Source organism: Opisthocomus hoazin, chromosome 1 (genome assembly GCF_030867145.1).
Source record: "Opisthocomus hoazin isolate bOpiHoa1 chromosome 1, bOpiHoa1.hap1, whole genome shotgun sequence".
NCBI classification, from domain to species: domain Eukaryota; kingdom Metazoa; phylum Chordata; class Aves; order Opisthocomiformes; family Opisthocomidae; genus Opisthocomus; species Opisthocomus hoazin.
In genome coordinates this window covers 7,652,860-7,670,726 of record NC_134414.1, presented here as the reverse complement: position 1 = coordinate 7,670,726, position 17,867 = coordinate 7,652,860, and the positions used below count along the sequence as shown (strand labels likewise).

Genomic DNA, 17,867 nt, shown 5'->3' with positions numbered 1-17,867 from the left:
GCTGACAAGAGGTGCTCGAGAAGGTGTGAGAATAAATGCTCCTGCAGAATTTTCTTCAAGGCTCGGTGTGACAAATAATAAAGCTGTCAATTCTGTTGACTTTTTCTCAAGAATTTTAGTGCAGTGGCTCTGAGACTGGCTGATGGGCAGCTCTGGAGCTTGCTGCTCCTGCAACTGGGCTGGCAGGTTCTTCGTAAAACAGATTACTTACTCAGGATTGGTGGCCTGATCTGTGCATCATGTGGCCTTGGTTAGTGCTTCATATATCCACAAAGCTTTATGCTTGAGATATGTTCTGTTATTATCAACTGTGTTCTCAGGATACCCTCTTTTAGGTTAGCACTGATAGCATAGCAGTTGTTTGCATTAAGTGTAGAAGCATAGGGAAAGACTGAACAAAGAAAGTAATCCTATCAATTGCAGGCAAAATTGCCAGGTTGGAACTATGGCCTCTAAGTTTGGCTGAATTTCTGGGATGTTTTGTTCAAAATCAGTTATGCAAGCAGCAAACACTGATCTATAAAATTTTGGTGGCTATGTGAGATATTTTTATGGATTCATATGTTTTAAACAACCTGTCTGTACATATAGAAGTAGTGAAGCGTATGGATTAGCTTGTTTTATCACTTCCTGATTGATTATGATCTCTATAGTCCTAATCAATAAACTGAGTAGATTTAGGAAGCTATCTGATCCAGATGGTAGTCTAAAGCAGAGATACACAAGTCAGAGCTAAAGCGATATGTTGGCTTGGTAGCTGGCAGTGGGTGACAAATACAAGTAAGGAAATTACTGCTATGGATTTAAAGCTGGGAAAGCAATGGGTTTAACTGTCAAAGCATGGGATGGCATGACACTGAGCTAAACTTCTTGTGCAATGGTGTTTCGAAATATGTCAAATATGCATGATAAAGACTTGCTGCTGAAGTATAAGCAGTCACAGGGCACAAAGAAAAATAAATCACCAATGGGAGAATTATTGTCACAATGTCATAGAAACAAACAAATGACTGTAAAAGGAAACTGGGATTGTAAACTTCAGGCTGAACTGCTGGACTACCAGAAACCTCCTGAGATACCAATATGCCAGTGCTGCTCAGTATTGTAGCTCAGGAAAGTGTAACTTGTTTAGAAACACCTCAGCATTCGATTCATCACAAAAGTGTCCTTGGTCATGGGAAAAAGAGAGAAGTGCTGGAACAACTGCTTGGGACTGGCAGATGAACAGCAGCACCCATTGTCAGCTGAACTGGAGTCCCAGCAAAACAGGACTGGAAAACTGTGGGTTAATGTCCCTGGAAATATTAACATATGGAGATCATTCGATCTAGATAGGAAACAAATCCACATATCCTGCTTCTCAGTTAGTGCTCTGTCTCTGGGCAAGACTGACTTTTAGTACCCCCTTCTTGATTTTGTCAGCAAAGTGGACAATTACTGGTGCATTCATGCCATCTGATTTTAAATGTTAGCTAAATGTTAGTTTTAAATGTTAGTTTATCTGGAAATGTCTGCATTAACTAGGCAGAGGATTTAGGTTCCCCACTTCAGGTGTTTTGTGTTGCATGTAATTAGGTGCCTAAAATACTCTGCAGTGTATTATATGAACTCTTGCTTACTGCGTCTGTCGTGGTCACCTTCTGCATGCGGCCATCTAGCCAGGAAATTTGTCTGAAACCTTCACTTACTACACATTAAATTGCCCTGTTATGGTGTGAGTAACTCCTAGTCTGCTTGCAAAGGTCCTTGGCTGGTGTTATCTCACTAATGTTTTGACAACCATCACTGTGGAGACTGAAAGTTTTCAGGTCTGTGACTCTACAGAGACCGGCACAGCTGGCAAGATAGGAAATGCTGTGTGAAAATCATTCTTTGGCTATAGAAAACACACCCAAAGAGCTGGATGTTTACAGAGACCCACCTACTGTTGTGCAAGATTACTTTAAAAAGAAAATGTCTTTCTCCTGGCTCCCCATCTACTGTCCTAACCGTGGGCTGTGGTGGGACCACAAGCAGTTATCAATCTCTCTTTTCCAGAACACACGAGATGAGAGTGTCAGCAGCACAGCACAAAACCTTTTGCCTGGATCCAGATTCTTTCAGTGGTGACCAGGTCCTAGCAAAAGGAAAGGGAACGAACAGGACTGGAGATGGGTCATTGCTGTGTTAAAGAGAAGACAGTAACTGATCACAAAATTTCACGTGTTTAATGTCATCTGTAGAGTCTGGACTTTGCACAACTGAATTTTGAACTGATGATTACTGACTAGCGTCTATCTGGAATCACTACAGTGCGTAAGAACCTAAATCAAGTCCAGGGTGCTAGACAAAATTTATTTTTAATATTAGCAGTAATTCTGCCATCTTTCTCTTCGTTGAATGTCTGTGCTGTATCACAGATCAGAGCTGATATTCATCGCATGCTGGTTCACCTCAGAGGTTTTTCTACTGGATTGAGTGAGGTACAATGCAAGTAGGGGGAGAGGTCCAGTGTCTCTAAGCGCTACTGTTAAGAAATATTTCCTGATTTCAGACTCATTTGGGGGCCACATATTTCCAAAATAAGCTTCTCATATTCTCCTTGCATAATCTGCACACTCTACAGGCGGACAGGAATCAGCTATTCACTACAGAGCCTGAAATGCCTGAGGCTCTTGTCTCTGCTTATATCCATTAGAGGTAAACTAGGGCTGATTATAGGGAACACTGTACTTCTGATCATGTCAATGAGCACAGCTAGCAAGTGTTCCGGGGGCAGATTCTCATCTCATTTGCATTGGTGCAAATCAAGAGTAATTGAGTTATTCCATATTGAGAGCAGGCGAACTGCCCTAATAGGATTTTCTGTCTCAATAAAAATATTATTGAATTCAGTCAGTGACTCTGTTTTGTCACTGTTTTCCTTTGATTTTATGCTGATATGCAGTGTTTAGGTTTGGTTCAGAGCGAAATCCACAGCATGCGCAAACAGTAGGTCACTTAGGAAGGAAGTACAGTCAGCTCCCAGTTCTGGGACCACTTCTTTGCCAATAGATTTTGCAGCAGTTGCTCCTAAAACAGATTGTTGCTAGTAAGTCATGTACCTGTCTGCTGGCCCTAATCAAACCCAAATTCAGGGGAAACCAGTAGCCCTCACATGCCATGATCACCCATCACAGAAGTGGGTGGAGAGAAAAGCAACCCATGCAGCAGAATGACACTAAGGTGAGAGATTAAAGGCACTCTTCAAAAAAAAAAAAAAAAAGACGAGCTTGAAAGATGATTTAAAAACAGAAAATTCTTTGCATGACCCTTTAAGACAACGTAAGCCCCTTTTTGTTTCCTGCCTATTTCAGCCTGTTCCTGGTCAAGAACGCCACAGCTAATAATTGTGTCAGAAAACCCTCCTGTCTAAAAATGATCTCTTCCTAATGGATAGATGATTCCATATGGTTTCATATGTCATAGACGGAGGGAGAACATATTGGACGACTGGCCACAGCTGGCAGTTTGTGTTAGTTCCATATGGATAAATGTGCGAGCTCTACTGCGTTGTGTATTTCAACTAAACCATTTATCTAAACAGGTGCTGACCCACTGGGAATGCATTTTTATGGTCAAACTTGCAACACGCAGTAATACCAACCCCTCCTTTTTCTGCAGTGCAAACACAAGACACTTAGGTATCATTTAACTCCTTTCTGCATTGCTCTGCGTAACCTCATCGACGTCCATAAAAGCACACCTGGGCAGACCCTTTGTAAATGAGACCAGAATTTGGCTCTCTAGACCGCACGGATATTAGAAGGGTAGTGTCCAAAATCCTCTTTGGGAACCAGTCTGTGATACTCACTTCCAATATATATTGCTATATCATATTCAGGAGATTAAAGTCACCCCATTTATGAGTCTGTATAAATACAATATGAGACTCAGCACCTCCTTGAGCTACTGTATTTCTTCCTTAGTTCCAGCTGAAATTTTTGCACTCCTTTTCTCTCCACTCTCCATGCCATAATCGCCTCTTTGTCTAAACATGCTTTATTTTGGAATTCCTCTCTCTTGCATTACTAATATACGTGGTTCAAGCTACTTGCTGACTGATTTACACCGGGCTCCCGTGGAAATGGAGCAGGGCACATTCCATTCACCTGCGTAATAAAACCAGACAGTGCAGGGTGGGACCACTCAAACCGCAGCAGAAATAATCTTCACCTAATTTTTGACTCAGTTATTTATCTCTCCATCCACTCTTCTGATTGTATGTGGTATTAAAATCATGCCTAGGGAGCAAACCTTCATGAAGATAAAGTCTCTATGCTGTTTATTCTAGAGCTCTGTCACTACCAGCACCAAAAGACTGGGGTGAGGGAAATTGCCTTGTCTGCATTTCTCCAGCAAGTATTTTGATAAGAGCGCAGCCCTCTGTTAATTTGGTCCTAACACCCAGAAAGTTGTAATATCAATTAAACTCTCCGGGCTCCTTCATCTCCTTCCATCTGTTTTACGAGCAGTGTAACTCCTTTGCCTTTATCACAGGAGGTAACATTTTACACGAGTAAATTGGGTCAGTTCATGGTTAAACCAACCTACAGTCCAAAGCTCAGACTGATAATTTCAGTACTGAGATATGAGCTGGATTCTCCATTCACAACTGTACCAACCCCATAGCATGCAAAGAGGCAGAGAGTTGGTTTGGGTTAGAAAATCACGAATTCTGCAGTGGTTGGAAGAATAAGCCTGGCAGTCACCCCACGCTCTTTCCCGCTCAGCAGTTTCCCATCATAATAGTTCACTCCTGGCTCCTGGAGAGGTAAGAAAACAAAGCCAGCTTCAATCCGTCAGAAAGAGGATGGTGACATTAATTCCTATCTCCCATCATCTATCTAACTGTACCCACATCTGAGGTGCATGTTCCCTTGCTTCAGTTTATTTGTGCTCATGTATTCTAAACGTTAGTTAAGCTTTCATAGCGTAACTGTAATAAGGCTGCTTAAATAGCAAGTTCTCAGCTGTGCTTGATGCACACTGTGTTGTGGAAGATTAAAAAGAAAATAGGAAAGTGCGTGACGGAGATTAAAATGATTCTGAATCGCTGTGTATAAGACCGGGTCCCCTTTGTGCCTCTTATCTGCTGTTTGAAGTACCGTTACTTAAGCTCAGTGTTAAGGGAAAAAAAAGAAAAATTCTTTCTGAGAGGATGTGAGAAGCCATTTCAAAAGACGATGCCTCTCCAGTAAATAAAGCCCAAAAGTTTTAGGTCAGCACTGAAATGGTGGATGAGATGGAGTTGCACCCGAAAGAAAGCTTGTTCATCCAGGAGGCTTTCAAATCTCGTCGCTGAGATAAAGAAGATCAAAGTGTTTAAACACGTTGATCCACTACTGAGGAAAATTTAGTGCTGGCAACAGAAAGCAGCTGCAGTATAGCTGGCATGTCTAAACTCACAGCAGGGGACTAATTGCTCCTATGGATATAGGTTTGCTTTACAAAAACAGCTCTGAAGGAACGTCATTCTCATTCAGAGGATGATGGAGATCTATTGATAAGGGCTAAAACGCCCATCTACAGTACACAGCATTGTCAGAAGGGTACAGAGCTGCTGTGAGCAGAGCTGCAGCGTGGGCAAGGGGGGTGCATGAGGTTCCTCTGCTTTTTTTCAACTTCTATCATGCAGAGAAAGATCCCATCAATTTTCTCAAGATTATAGCATTAGCTTCAAGCCCTCCTTGAGATGTATTAAATAATTAAATTAGGAAGAGCAGCTCAAAGTCAAACCTTCACGCTATTTGTACAACACATTGTCCTGGGTGGTAGTCTGCAGAGAGGTGCTATCGCCATGAGAGAATTCAAAATTTTCTGTAAAACCTGAAGCTTTATTTTTATACAAATTGTTAATAATTTGGCAGAGGGTGGAAAATAACAAGGTTGGTTATACTTTAAAAAAATACTCCAGTGAACTCTTTCTTGCACAATCACAGCTGTAAAGATACTTACAAGTCTGGCAGAGAGGGTGTTACGGCATCTTTTTAAACTGGTTAGAACCATAGAATCATAGAATAGTTTTGGTTGGAAGGGACCTGTAAAGGTCCTCCGGTCCAACCCCCCTGCCATGAGCAGGGAAGTCTTCAGCTGGATCAGGTTGCTCAGAGCCCTGTCCAATTTGACCTGGAAAGTTTCCAGGGATGGGGCATCAACCACCTCTCTGGGCAACCTGTGCCAGGGCCTCACCACCCTCGCTGTACAAAGTCTCTTCCGTCTGTCTAGTCTGAATCTACCCTCTTTTAGTTTGAAACCGTTACACCTTCTCGCAGTCCCAGCACCTGACAGAAAGCATGTTCCTATTTTATTAAGGAACCAAGTAGAAAGAGGCTCTGAAGCAAGCATTAGTGATAGGGCTTCTCCCATGACACAGAAGTTGTTTCTGGCAGAGGTAGGAACCGAACACAATTTTTCCCTTTGGGTGTGAATATTGAGAGGTTTGAGTTCTTCTATGTAGCTAATGCCCGAATGCACATTTTTTCTTATTCTAAGGGAAATTCAAAAAAACACTGCAATTCTGATCTGCAGCATCTTCCTCATAAAAGTATAGCCCTTAGTATCATCACATGTACTCTGAGAACAGCGAACGTAGCTCAGCCACCCCAATATTTCCAGTTGAGAAGGAGAGACATTTTGCCTCTGTGAGGATATTAAATACTCCTGTACTGAGTCATTACAGTACAGTACAATATGCCAATCGAGCTCCAGCTGTTCAGCCCTGATTTGTTATTTGTAGTTCTTCTGATAACGGCAAATTTCACTACATGTGTATATATATATGTATGTATACATATGTAGATACATTTGTGTGTGTACACCAGCCACAGAAGTAAAGAGTATGCTGTGACCTTTTTTAATACCGCCTCGCTCTTGGGACTTTCCACAAGTACCTAAATTATTCTCCCTGGGCTTCCAGGATAGGTAACAGAGGGAGAGAAGGGCGTTCGGAGGCCGCAGACCTCTCCTGTCACCACTGACGAAAACCTTTTCATAGCTCTACCCTTGATTGCTCCTTTGCAGTGGGGACCCTCGTTAAAGCCATTCATATGTCAATACGCCACCTAAATGCAGGAGGTAAATTATTCAATTGTTTCCAGAGAGGGCATCACAGCACGCCTACACTTGCCTCAGGATGATGGCCAGCAGGACAGGCTACTCAGCACGCAGCAGTGGGGTAGACATAGCATGTGGTGGGCTTCAGAGAAAGAATACAGTTATGAATGTATTCTCTGATGGATTGAAAGTTTTATTTATGGCACCTTGTGCCATTTGTGATATCCTAGGGTATCTAGGTCGGCCTCCCTTTGCTGATTTAGAAAGGTGTAAGTCTTTCTCAAGTACTGTGTCAGATCTGCCAGTCCAGTAGATGCCTCAGATGGGTAGTGGTGTCCCTTGGGGTCAGCCTTGATTAGTCCCAGGAGAACCACTGTCTATTCTTCTTTGGATCTGTCATGTGTTAGGATATGATCACATTGAGCTGGAGGAGCAAGGCTGTGGCACAGGCACAGAGGATAGTCTGTGAAGAAGTCCCTACGTGGTCCACCTTGAGTGCACCCCTTTCTCGAAACACTCCCCAGCAGTGTTACACCCCCAGAGAGCGAGGAGACAACGGTGCGGAGCACATCCTTCCCACCCAGAAGCACTGAGCTTCAGGAACAGTGTCCTTGCTCTCTGTTCACATGGTACTGATCTCACTAACACAACACAGTTGATTCACACCAGTAAACCAATTACAAATTAAGGAATAGGTTCAGCAACACATCTCATGCACAATGTGCCCCCAAGCAGAACTACCTAACTCAATCTACTTGTTGGTCCACTCCAGCAGCTACATAATGTTCTAATTTCTGAGAAAACAACTTTTAAAAATATGTCAGAAGATTATTTAATAACCATTTTATGTACCATTAATTTGTTACCGTGGTTATACTGGGAGCTTTTGCCTTGTACACCTTGTTAACCATCAGTTTCTGACATTTTTTATGCTTATTCCATTCTTAAGAAACTAACCAACACCAATGTTTCAGTGGAGTATTTGTGGAGAACGTTATCTGTGGTAAGTGGGATAAAAACATTGCAAGGAAGTTGCAATTTTCCTCAAATCAAGCATTTTCAAGCTTGTATGTCAAAGTTCAGATGTACAAATAACCTAAAAAATGACCAGATAGCATGTATAAGGTAATACGCAAGAGTGTTTATAGTCTACGAGAAATGTGGGCTCCACATGGCTTAGTCCACAATTGCCAGCCTTTATTAGGGTCAAGTTTTCCATCCTTGAGCTCAATAGCTGTGCTCCTGTAAACTTCTCAATGTCATCTTACCTACCCACTGGCAAAAAAGTAGGAGTAGAAATTACCCTTCATTGCAAAGTGTTTGAAGAGGTTTGGATTATAGATCAGCATTGGATAAAGGGAAAGATTATTGCTTCCATTTAACAGCTTTAACAAAAAGAGTATTGATGGTGAGATTATGTTTTATTGTCGGTCAAGTCTGTGCTGAAAGACCTGAAGCCCTTACAGGACAACAATTGAGCAACAATTATAGAAACGTCTATTGTGAACTGGGAAACATACTGTGATACTTTTCTAGGTAATACAGAAATTCTTTCTTCTACAAGGACATTTTTAATATACAGTTCATATAGTCCAGAAGAAATGTTTTTAGTTATGAAATGAATCTAACAGAAAAAATAGTTATTCCCACAGAAAAAGGAGTAGCTGAAAAAATGATTCATAAGCCAAAGAAGACTCTTTTTTTCACAGTAGACCAGGAAAATATTTATTTTGGAGATGCCATTGAACAAAACACATATTTTAACATTTTGAATCAGCAGTGTGGATTAGGAGCATTTCAAAGCAAATTTTGCAGTAAGCTCTAAAGAAAAGTTTTAGATATGCAGGAAGGCTGGCTTTCTAAACTGCTTCGCAAGCCTTGATCTGATGGGTGTATTAAAATTAAACTCTGCAAGTATAGGACCAACTTCACTATGAGAGAGAGGCTGTTCCCTTTTGGTACGATTACTTAGTCCACCTGATATCTAAAGTAGATGCATCAAATTCCCACAGCAGAAGCAACTCAATAAATATTGCTACACTTCAGACGGATAAAAATGCCTATTCTTTGTTCCAGCTGGCAAAAACTGAGCATTCTGACCTCAAGTTCTCCTGGCTTGATATATAAGTTTTTACTGGGTTTACTACGGTGGTCATTTGTAATGTTTTGAACAGTGTTGTTACTGAAATGCTGCTTAGCCTTTGTCAAGACAACATTATAATTGTTGGCTGAAGAGGTGGGTACTCATTTACACCGAGAAAACATAGCTTGGGGTGAGACTCCTTGTCTTAACTTATCCAACTAAAAATTAGACGTCAGTGAGTCTAGGTTGATAGCTTTTCAACATCTAATGTGTAAATGTCTAAAGTTAGCTGAGATAAATCTGCGATGACCAAAGCATATGCAAGCAAATGAGGCTTAGATATAGAATGATTAAAAGCAGAACACGAAAGCCAACTGTTTACACAAAGAGTATCTGGTGATCTTGCAACAGGTGAAGAAGAAGAGCTTGACACACAAAGGGCACAGGACAGTAATCCTTTGATGAACAAGAAAATGTAATTCTGCCGAAGCTCAACAGGATACATTCCACATCCTTTACTTCTGCCACCATTTCCCAGAAATCCAATTTTTCATCTGAAATTATTACACACTGAGAAAATTATCTTAATTCTGAGAAACCTCCACTGTGTAGCCTTTTCCAACCTGCTCTATAAATACAGTCCTCCAACTGCTTAAAAACCGGCTTCACCCCTCTTAAAAAAATAGATCAGCAGAGATAAAACACTGTGAAATGGCCCCTATGACACAACTGGAACAGACTGGGATGTGCAAAACAGTCACTTCACTCAGAGCCATCCTGGCTGATGAGGTTCAAAATTGGCTAAAAAGAAGAGATGCCTCTGGAAAGAGCAGCTCTCCAGGCTTAACTGCTTCTGCAGTTCCTCCCCCAGAATGGTTCAGCCTGCACTCTCCATTCTCCCTCTAATGGTACTCCCTTGTCTCCATTTTATCCAAAAGAGAGGTGGACAACAAGTCTTAACCCTTTCCCAACCGAATCAGTGTCCGAGGATGAAGGTACCTCTGGGTAAATCTTGTCACCTGCTATGGGTTAGTCATGAAGGACCTTCTGCTAGATTTCTAAGCTCTGCCTTCCCCATGTATTTCCCACCAAGGGGTGATTGTGTGGATAATGATCATGACGATAAACGTAATTTGCTTTTTATGATGACAAGCTGTCAGTGTATGGCAATGAAACTTTAGGCCAAAGCCAATAAATATTTCTACACAGGGCATCGGTATGGTGTGAAAGAGAGGATATGCTGGTCTGGAGCATGTTTATAGAATCATAGAATCATTTAAGTCGGAAAAGATCATTGAGTGCAACCATAAATCTAACACTGCCAGGTCCACCACTAAACCGCATCCCTAAATGCCACATCTACATGTGATGATGACTCAACCACCTCCCCAGGCAGCCTGTTGCAATGCTTGACAACCCTCTCAGTGAAGAAATTTTCCTTGATATCCAATCTAAACCTCCCCTGGCACAACTTGAGGCCATTTCCTCTTGTCCTGTCACTTGCTACTTGGGAAAAGAGACCAACATCCACCTTGCTACAACTTCCTTTCAGGTAGCGGTAGAGAACGAGACGATTATGGTGTCAGGTGGGCTTCTGTCCTTGCAAAGAAATACGCTGCCTTACAGAAATATGTCCTTTGCTCTCAACAAGACTCTCTTCTGCTTTCATTTGGTGCCTTTTGGAACATGCCTGTGATCTCTGAATGTATCAGCCATGGCTTTCCATTCTCCATGGGGGAACAAAATAATGAGAGGTTGTCCTGTGAACAGGGCTTCATTTGGAAAACTGATTTTCAGCTCATTTCTGCACTCACTGCCTCCGCTTCCAGCTTCACTCTTCTTAGCTGCTCTGTTAGACAGCAAACACCCAGTCTTCACTTACATCAGAGGGTCATAATGGAAAACGAGATGGAGAGAACCATGAGAACCATGAGACAATCAAAAGAAGCAGTGACCAGTTTAAGTATTTATGTATTTAATTAATCCAGGCTGTAAGTGCCTTTGACTCATCAATCTGTCTCTGTTCAACCATGACACTCTGAGGGAACACTTGATTTCAGGCACATATTGAAGCTCTGCTGACTTCAGTGAGACTTAAGTATGTGCTTAACAGTAAACCTTTGCTAAAAGCATTATTTGGGATGGAGTGGACTACAGAACATGTCTAACTGCTTTGCAGGATCGTCTAGTGCCAACACAACAGGCCCTGAGGTGGGGACCAAAGTAGTCCTGGCCAGAAAAGCATAGTTAGTTTGTACAGCCTTGGTGACGGCACATCCACTACCTCTTTCCCTCAGCCTCCCAGCAGCAGTCAGGCTTCCTACGGCCATTTCTTGTGCTGCTGAGGATGGCACTAATTGCTGCCATCCCAGGGGAGCTGTTTTCTTGCAATATGGACACTGTCATTAGGATTTCAATTGGTACCACAGTAATTCAGGGGCATCAGGGACATCACACCTACTGTGAGTTAACCAAGGATGGACCAAAGCAGCAGGCTACCCAGGAGAAGCCCTACTACACCAGTGCTGAACACGGCTTAGATCCCTCAGTTGCTTTTTGAATATATGATACATTCGGAAATACCATATCCAAAAAGCCCCCAAGCAAGGAAACACCAAAACAATCCAACCATCAAAAGTCTGGATTGAAGAGCACAGGTGGCAACAAATTGTTCTCTCCTTGTGTGTGGTCCCTGATGCAGATGTCTTGTTTTCACAACACTGACAATGCAAGTATTTTTATTTTTGGATGCTCTTTAGGGTACAATGTAATACATCAAAATAAATCATTGCATCGTATGCATGTTACACATGAAAGCTGATGCACCAAATGTCAAGGTTGCTTGCTTTGATTCATCAGTGAATATTGCCAGTTTTGCTAACAGTGTTGAGGAAAGAAGTGGTAGTGAAGGGGGAAATGCTGACTTGATACGAAGGTACAAATATATGTATAAAGATTCGAAAAGTTTGTACAGATTTAGAGATTATATAGTTTTAATATGGAGAAATTTCCCTGATATATCTGTTGTGAAGTAGATCCTGATGTACTAAAGGAAAAAATAAGACTTATATTACTAAGTCAGTTGGATCCGTGCTTTAGTAGAGAAACTGTGTACCTTTTTTCCCCGCTTTTTCTCTTGTTAAATGAATTCAATAATCATCTCATTTGAAAAGGCATTCATTTCAACTGCTGTGGAAAAAACTTCTGATCAAATCAAGAGCATTAGCTTCAAGGCCACCCTTCTTCCTATGAGACAGGAAGTATCTGTGTGATAAATTAACGATGGGTGAGTGCTAAGTCTTTAATGAGAAAAACCACGCTCTGTTGAATTCAGCCTTTCATGTGAAAGCTGTTTGGGACCTTACAGAAAAGAATGTGTTAATCAAGAGAAAAGCATAATTACTGTCTTGTCAACAGACACAAATGGGAAAGCTTGGTGAAAATGAGGTTGAAATTAACTCCAAAAAACACACACAAAAAAAGAATTTTTCTATAAGGTTTTCGGAAAGCTCGCTTTACACTGCACAGTGATTTATGACAATAGGAATCTCACTATTTCTGCAATTAATATTGCTGGATGCTTCCTATTCAGGGGAATGTTAATCATAATAATGCAAATGGAAGTATTATTGCAGCTATGCCTCAGAGTTCATATTTCATACTGAGCCAAAGGTTCAATATTCAGCATCCTTCTCAATGGAGCATTCGCATTGTACAGATAGATGAATGTGCACCAAAGGTAAAATAACTGAATTAATATGAACCAGAAAAATATGTCTGGTGCATAGCTTCCCATTTTACCATTTTGCTGTAAGGTCCTGATTGTTCAGGCTTTTTAAACCAATAATAAATTATTGCAATGCACTGCTAATTGCACCTTACTGAAGTTGTATATAGTATAAATTGCACTGGCAATGGACTTAGATTAAGTTTTTTATGCCTATTTTTAGCAAGTCAAAGGCAATTCATATCCAGCTAGGCCATGTTTAAAAGTTTAGAGTGAAAAAACTGTGTAATTATTTCCTAATATGAGGAGAATATTGATGACAAACATTTTGTCGTACATGTCTTTTTGCACTAAATATATTAATGAGAAAGGCAGAAGCAAGAACACATATTAATTTTGACATGTGTTTAAAAAACATAATGAGTATTTATAAATTACGGTCCTGCAAATACTTTCTAAATTGTCTTCTGTATGTTTTTACCTCCCTCTGCACTGCCTTAGCTCATGATTAGTTTCTTTATGACTGCTAATGCTCCTGGAAATATTTGGTCCTTTTCCTTTTTCCTTCTTTTTCTTTCTTTCTTTTTAATTTGTTGTTTTTTTCTTCTTCTTCATGAGTTTTAATTGTTGAGGAGGGTGGGAGGGGAAAGGGAGTAACTGTAAATCTTAAAATCCTTCTGGCTTTTATTAAAAAAAACATAAACTTGAAGTTTCTGAAAATATTTCAGAGCTGATTCAGAAACATCAATTAATATTTCAGAAAATAAATAACCCACATAAGTAGGTCTATATTACAAATTCCTTTCCTAATCCTTTTCTCTGTAGCAGAAAGGTGCACTCAGAAGGAAGGTAACTATCACATTAAAACTGTTTATCAGGAGGTGAGAGCGGAGGAAGTTGTGCATGTGGACAGGGTGAGACCCTACCTTTTGGGGAACAAAAGTCACAGAGCAGTGACTGGAGCTGAAATGTCCGTCACTTGACATTATTATCCTCTTGATAGAAGTCTTTAGGTGGGGAAAACATTTTAAACTTTGCAGATTTGGGTTCAAATCCAGTAGAAACTTTCAGTATAACATGAAAGCAAGCACTTTGTTCTGGAAATATCTCAACACCCAGCGGAGTGAGAAGGAGGTCCCCAAACAACTTTCAGGATCAGATCCAACAGATATCACTATTTGTCTTATTCTATATCCTGTGGTCTGGATTAAGCAGTTACGTGCTCTGGGTATCTGATGCTCACTTTTTGTGGCATTGCTTTACATCTGGTTGGGCTCCGTCTATCAAAATGGCATTCAGGTTGTGATATAGATATGTACCTACTGACATATAAACATAATTTTTTTTTTTTTAAAGAAGAGCTGAAATCACTTTGATGATTCATTTGATGGGTCATCCCAGAGACACACAGGCAAACATGGCACAGTAACTTCCAGAAGCGAATTGTAAATGCAAAAGCAACCGTAACCTTTCAATTTGTAACCAGGACTGCTAAGGAGCAGAGCTGACCACCTCCATACTCTCTCTGTGCTGGAGCTTATTCACAAAAGTGGGAATAATAACACTTCCTTATCTTGACAAGTGGTTCAAAAACACATATACAAAAGTTAGAAGTATAGATATTAAGGCAGTGGGGGACCTGAGAGGGAAAAATGAACAATTTACTCTCCCCTCCTCATTTTCAGATCTCCCAGAAGAGCATTCTGGTGAACGATGGCCTCTTCTGCTTTTGATTTTTCCCTCTCATTGAAGTGAACGTTAGTGAGTGAGGAGATTCACAAAATTAAATCAGACTGGCTTACCTAAGGACCCGGTGATGTTGATTAAAAACCATCCATGGGGTCATTAGAAAAGTGAGATAATAAATGAAAATGCGTTGAATCGTATGAGTTTTCTAGTGGGGGAACATCAGGGAGCAGTCTTGAGTCCAGTCTTCTTTAAACATCTTCATTCATTAGTCAAAAGACAGGAAAAGAGTACATGTTAATTAAAATCACAGATGAACCAAATTGGGAGACACTGCGTAAATCAGTGAAGATAGAGAGATTAGAAACCTTCTGCAGGAAATGGCAAAACAAGATGCAGCTTCAAAAAATGCATGTGGGGGACAAATAATCTGTACGAGGATACAATCGGAGAAAGGAGGGCTGTTCAAGAAGCAGAATTAATGGGAGGAAGCCAAAGGATATGGACCGTGGAGTAAAGGGCAATGTAGCAGAGCAGCAATTTAAAGGTGACCTTTGCACCTTTTCGGTGGACAGCTTGGATTCAAAATTAATTTACAATTGGCAAGATTAAAAGGTTAATGCAGTTTTGGGCCATATACTTAGGAACCGATTGCCAAGGAAAGACATGGAACCCCACCTCTATAATAGCTGGCTACTATATCATTCAGACGTCTTCATTTTTTTTCCAATTCTGCAAGACCTTGTGCATCAGAGTGCATTTAAAATAGATGCACATCAAGCAAAATGGGGAGCCTAGGAAAGTTGCTGGCCCTGGCAAATGTGGCTTTCAGTGAAATCATGCACACCCAATTGCTACAGTTTCTTCTCCACCTCCCCAGTCCCCATGGGACTTTGTCTCCCTGAGACAAGGAAAGCAGCTAAGAGAGGGAGCTTGAGGCTAACCAGCTAATGAGAGGTCTAAGAGAAGAGGAGCCCCAGTGCTGCGCTACACCTTCTCTGATCCTCCTGCTAGTGGTGTGACAGGTTTGTCACACATGCATCATTACTTTTAAACTGGGGCTCTTCAATACCACAAGCAACTCATATAAGAGACAATTTACCGATGTGAGTCGAAATAACAAGAAGCATCTGTGTAAGATCTTAGCCATTTCATTCTTACAAAGGTAAAACATTTAGAGAAGGAAACATTTGGGATAACCACAAAAATAAAGAAATTCTTTCCCCTTTGAGGATGGTAAAATCATACAACAGGAAAGGAACAACTACCAGGTTACTCGGTAAACCTTAAAACTGCAATAAAGAAATTCATAAATTAGTCTTTTGGCAAAGGGACAGATGATTGCACAGTTAGCCAAGGACAGGCATTTAATTCTAAGTACTGTACAGAAAGCCTCAGTCTGTATTTAACAAACACACACATTTATTTCCATGTGATGACTAAGCACACCCTAGTATAGTGCTGATGTGACATTACAGTAGAAACCACGCATGTATAGATGACTGTTTTATGTGCCATATCTAACTGTTAGCAGTTGTTTTCAATTCATTTAGCATAGCAAATAAGTTAAAAATCACTAAACAAGACACTGATTTTTTTGTGTCTGTGTCTTTTTGCAGGTAGACTGAGAAACAGTATCCTACAAGAAGTATTTGATGTATTATTCCTAGATATATCTGAGAAGGTAAATAAAAAAAAAAGTGAGTACTAATTCCAGTACCTGGGATGTTTTAATTACAATTTCTTGATTAAAATAAGATTATGATAGTTGTAATGTTTCTTATGCAGTTTTCTCTACCTGGAGTCATGAGGAATTTGACTGATTTCTTTAGAACATGTCTATTATTCAACTGTGTTTATTTTTGTTATCTGGCAATGATAATTTGCATTACAGTCCCAGTCAAGGACTCATTTTTACTGTGCCAGGCACTCTAGAAACATAGACATTCTCTGCATGAAATGACTTATGTCTAAATACAAATCAAGAAGCCATGGATAGTGTCATAGACAGATGGAGACCCATGCATGTAACAGGAAAGCTCTTGTCAATACCAACAGGCAATGCTAACAGAGCATCTGCAGCCTAGCCCTTGTCAGTGTTTTCTAGATATTACTGCAGAGAAAGGAAGAGAATAACAAGGTTGTTTTATAGGTATTTATGGGGAGCAGTATGGAAGAAAATACAGAAGCACTCCTTTGAAAATCCAGCACATGGACTGTAGAAAATGGTTGTGTTGGTTGATTGGATGCAGGCAGCCTAGTTTTTTTATAAATGGGGAAAAAAATCAATGCTGTATCTGGAAGAATGGTCTTTGCATCCAGGTAAAATCATCAGGACAAATTTATGTCTGTGAAAGACAGGAGAAAGGGATTCTGCAGTAATTAAGATGTTCAGTGATAAAGTCTGAGATAAGAGATTCACCTAGATGGGTAGATAGAGAGGAAAGGCATGATCTTAAGTGTGTGGTACAGAACAGATCTGCAAGACTTCAGTGTAACTGGGAAGTGGTATCTGGGAGAGGAGTAGGAGTTGAAGCTGATATCAAGGTTACGGGCATGTGACAGGATGGTGACATTGACTACAGTGATAGAGAAGGGAGGTTGCTTAGAGATCATGGCTGGGACTCCTCAAATGGAAAGAAAGCAAAGCTGAGACTGTTAAGCGCACCACTGGAGATCATGAAGTCCAACCACCTGCTCAAAGCAGGCTTTCCTGAAGAGGGCTGCTCGCGGCTGTGTCCAGTTGAGGAGCCCAGTAGGCTGTTGACCTTCTTTGCTTCAACCAGGACCTCTATCAGGTCCTTTTCTGCCAAGCTGCTTTCCATCCAGCTGTCCCCAGTGTCTGGTGGTGCCTGGGGTTATTGCTTCCCAGGGGAAGCATTTGACATTTTTGAACTTTGGGAGGTTTCTGTGGGCTCATTTCTCCAGCCTGTCCAGATCCCTCTGAAGAGAGGTGCAACCCTCTGGTGTATCAGCTACTGCTTCGAGTTTTGTATCATCTGGAAACTTGATCAAGGTGCGCTCTGCCTCATCCAGGTATTGAACCCATTATCAACCGCTGGGGTACATCACCAGTGACTGGCCTCTGGCTGGAATTTGTGCTGCTGATACTTTGAGCCTGGCAGTTCAGGCAGTTTTCAGTCCACCTCACTGTCCATTTATTTAGGCTATACTTCATCAGTTGATCCATAAGGATGTTATGGGAGACTGTCAACACATTACTAAACTCAAGATACGCAACATCCATTGCTCTCCCCTCATCCAGTAAGTCACTCATCTCCCTGCAGACAACGATCA

At 40.9% G+C, this 17,867-nt stretch overlaps 1 protein-coding gene across 16 annotated transcripts in view; it reads left to right on the top strand.

Moving 5' to 3' along the window:
• The window catches only part of TENM4 (teneurin transmembrane protein 4), a 648,250-nt gene that overhangs the window by 205,646 nt on the left and 424,737 nt on the right, over positions 1-17,867 (top strand). For 13 of the 16 annotated variants that reach the window (XM_075416263.1, XM_075416407.1, XM_075416399.1 and 10 more), the window contains exon 3: positions 16,190-16,270. The exons of 1 other annotated variant lie outside the window; for it this stretch is intronic. The gene's annotated coding sequence lies outside the window, so the exon portion shown is untranslated. The remainder of the gene's footprint in view (positions 1-16,189; positions 16,271-17,867) is intronic. 2 more of the 16 variants (XM_075416284.1, XM_075416274.1) reach the window with 2 other exon arrangements.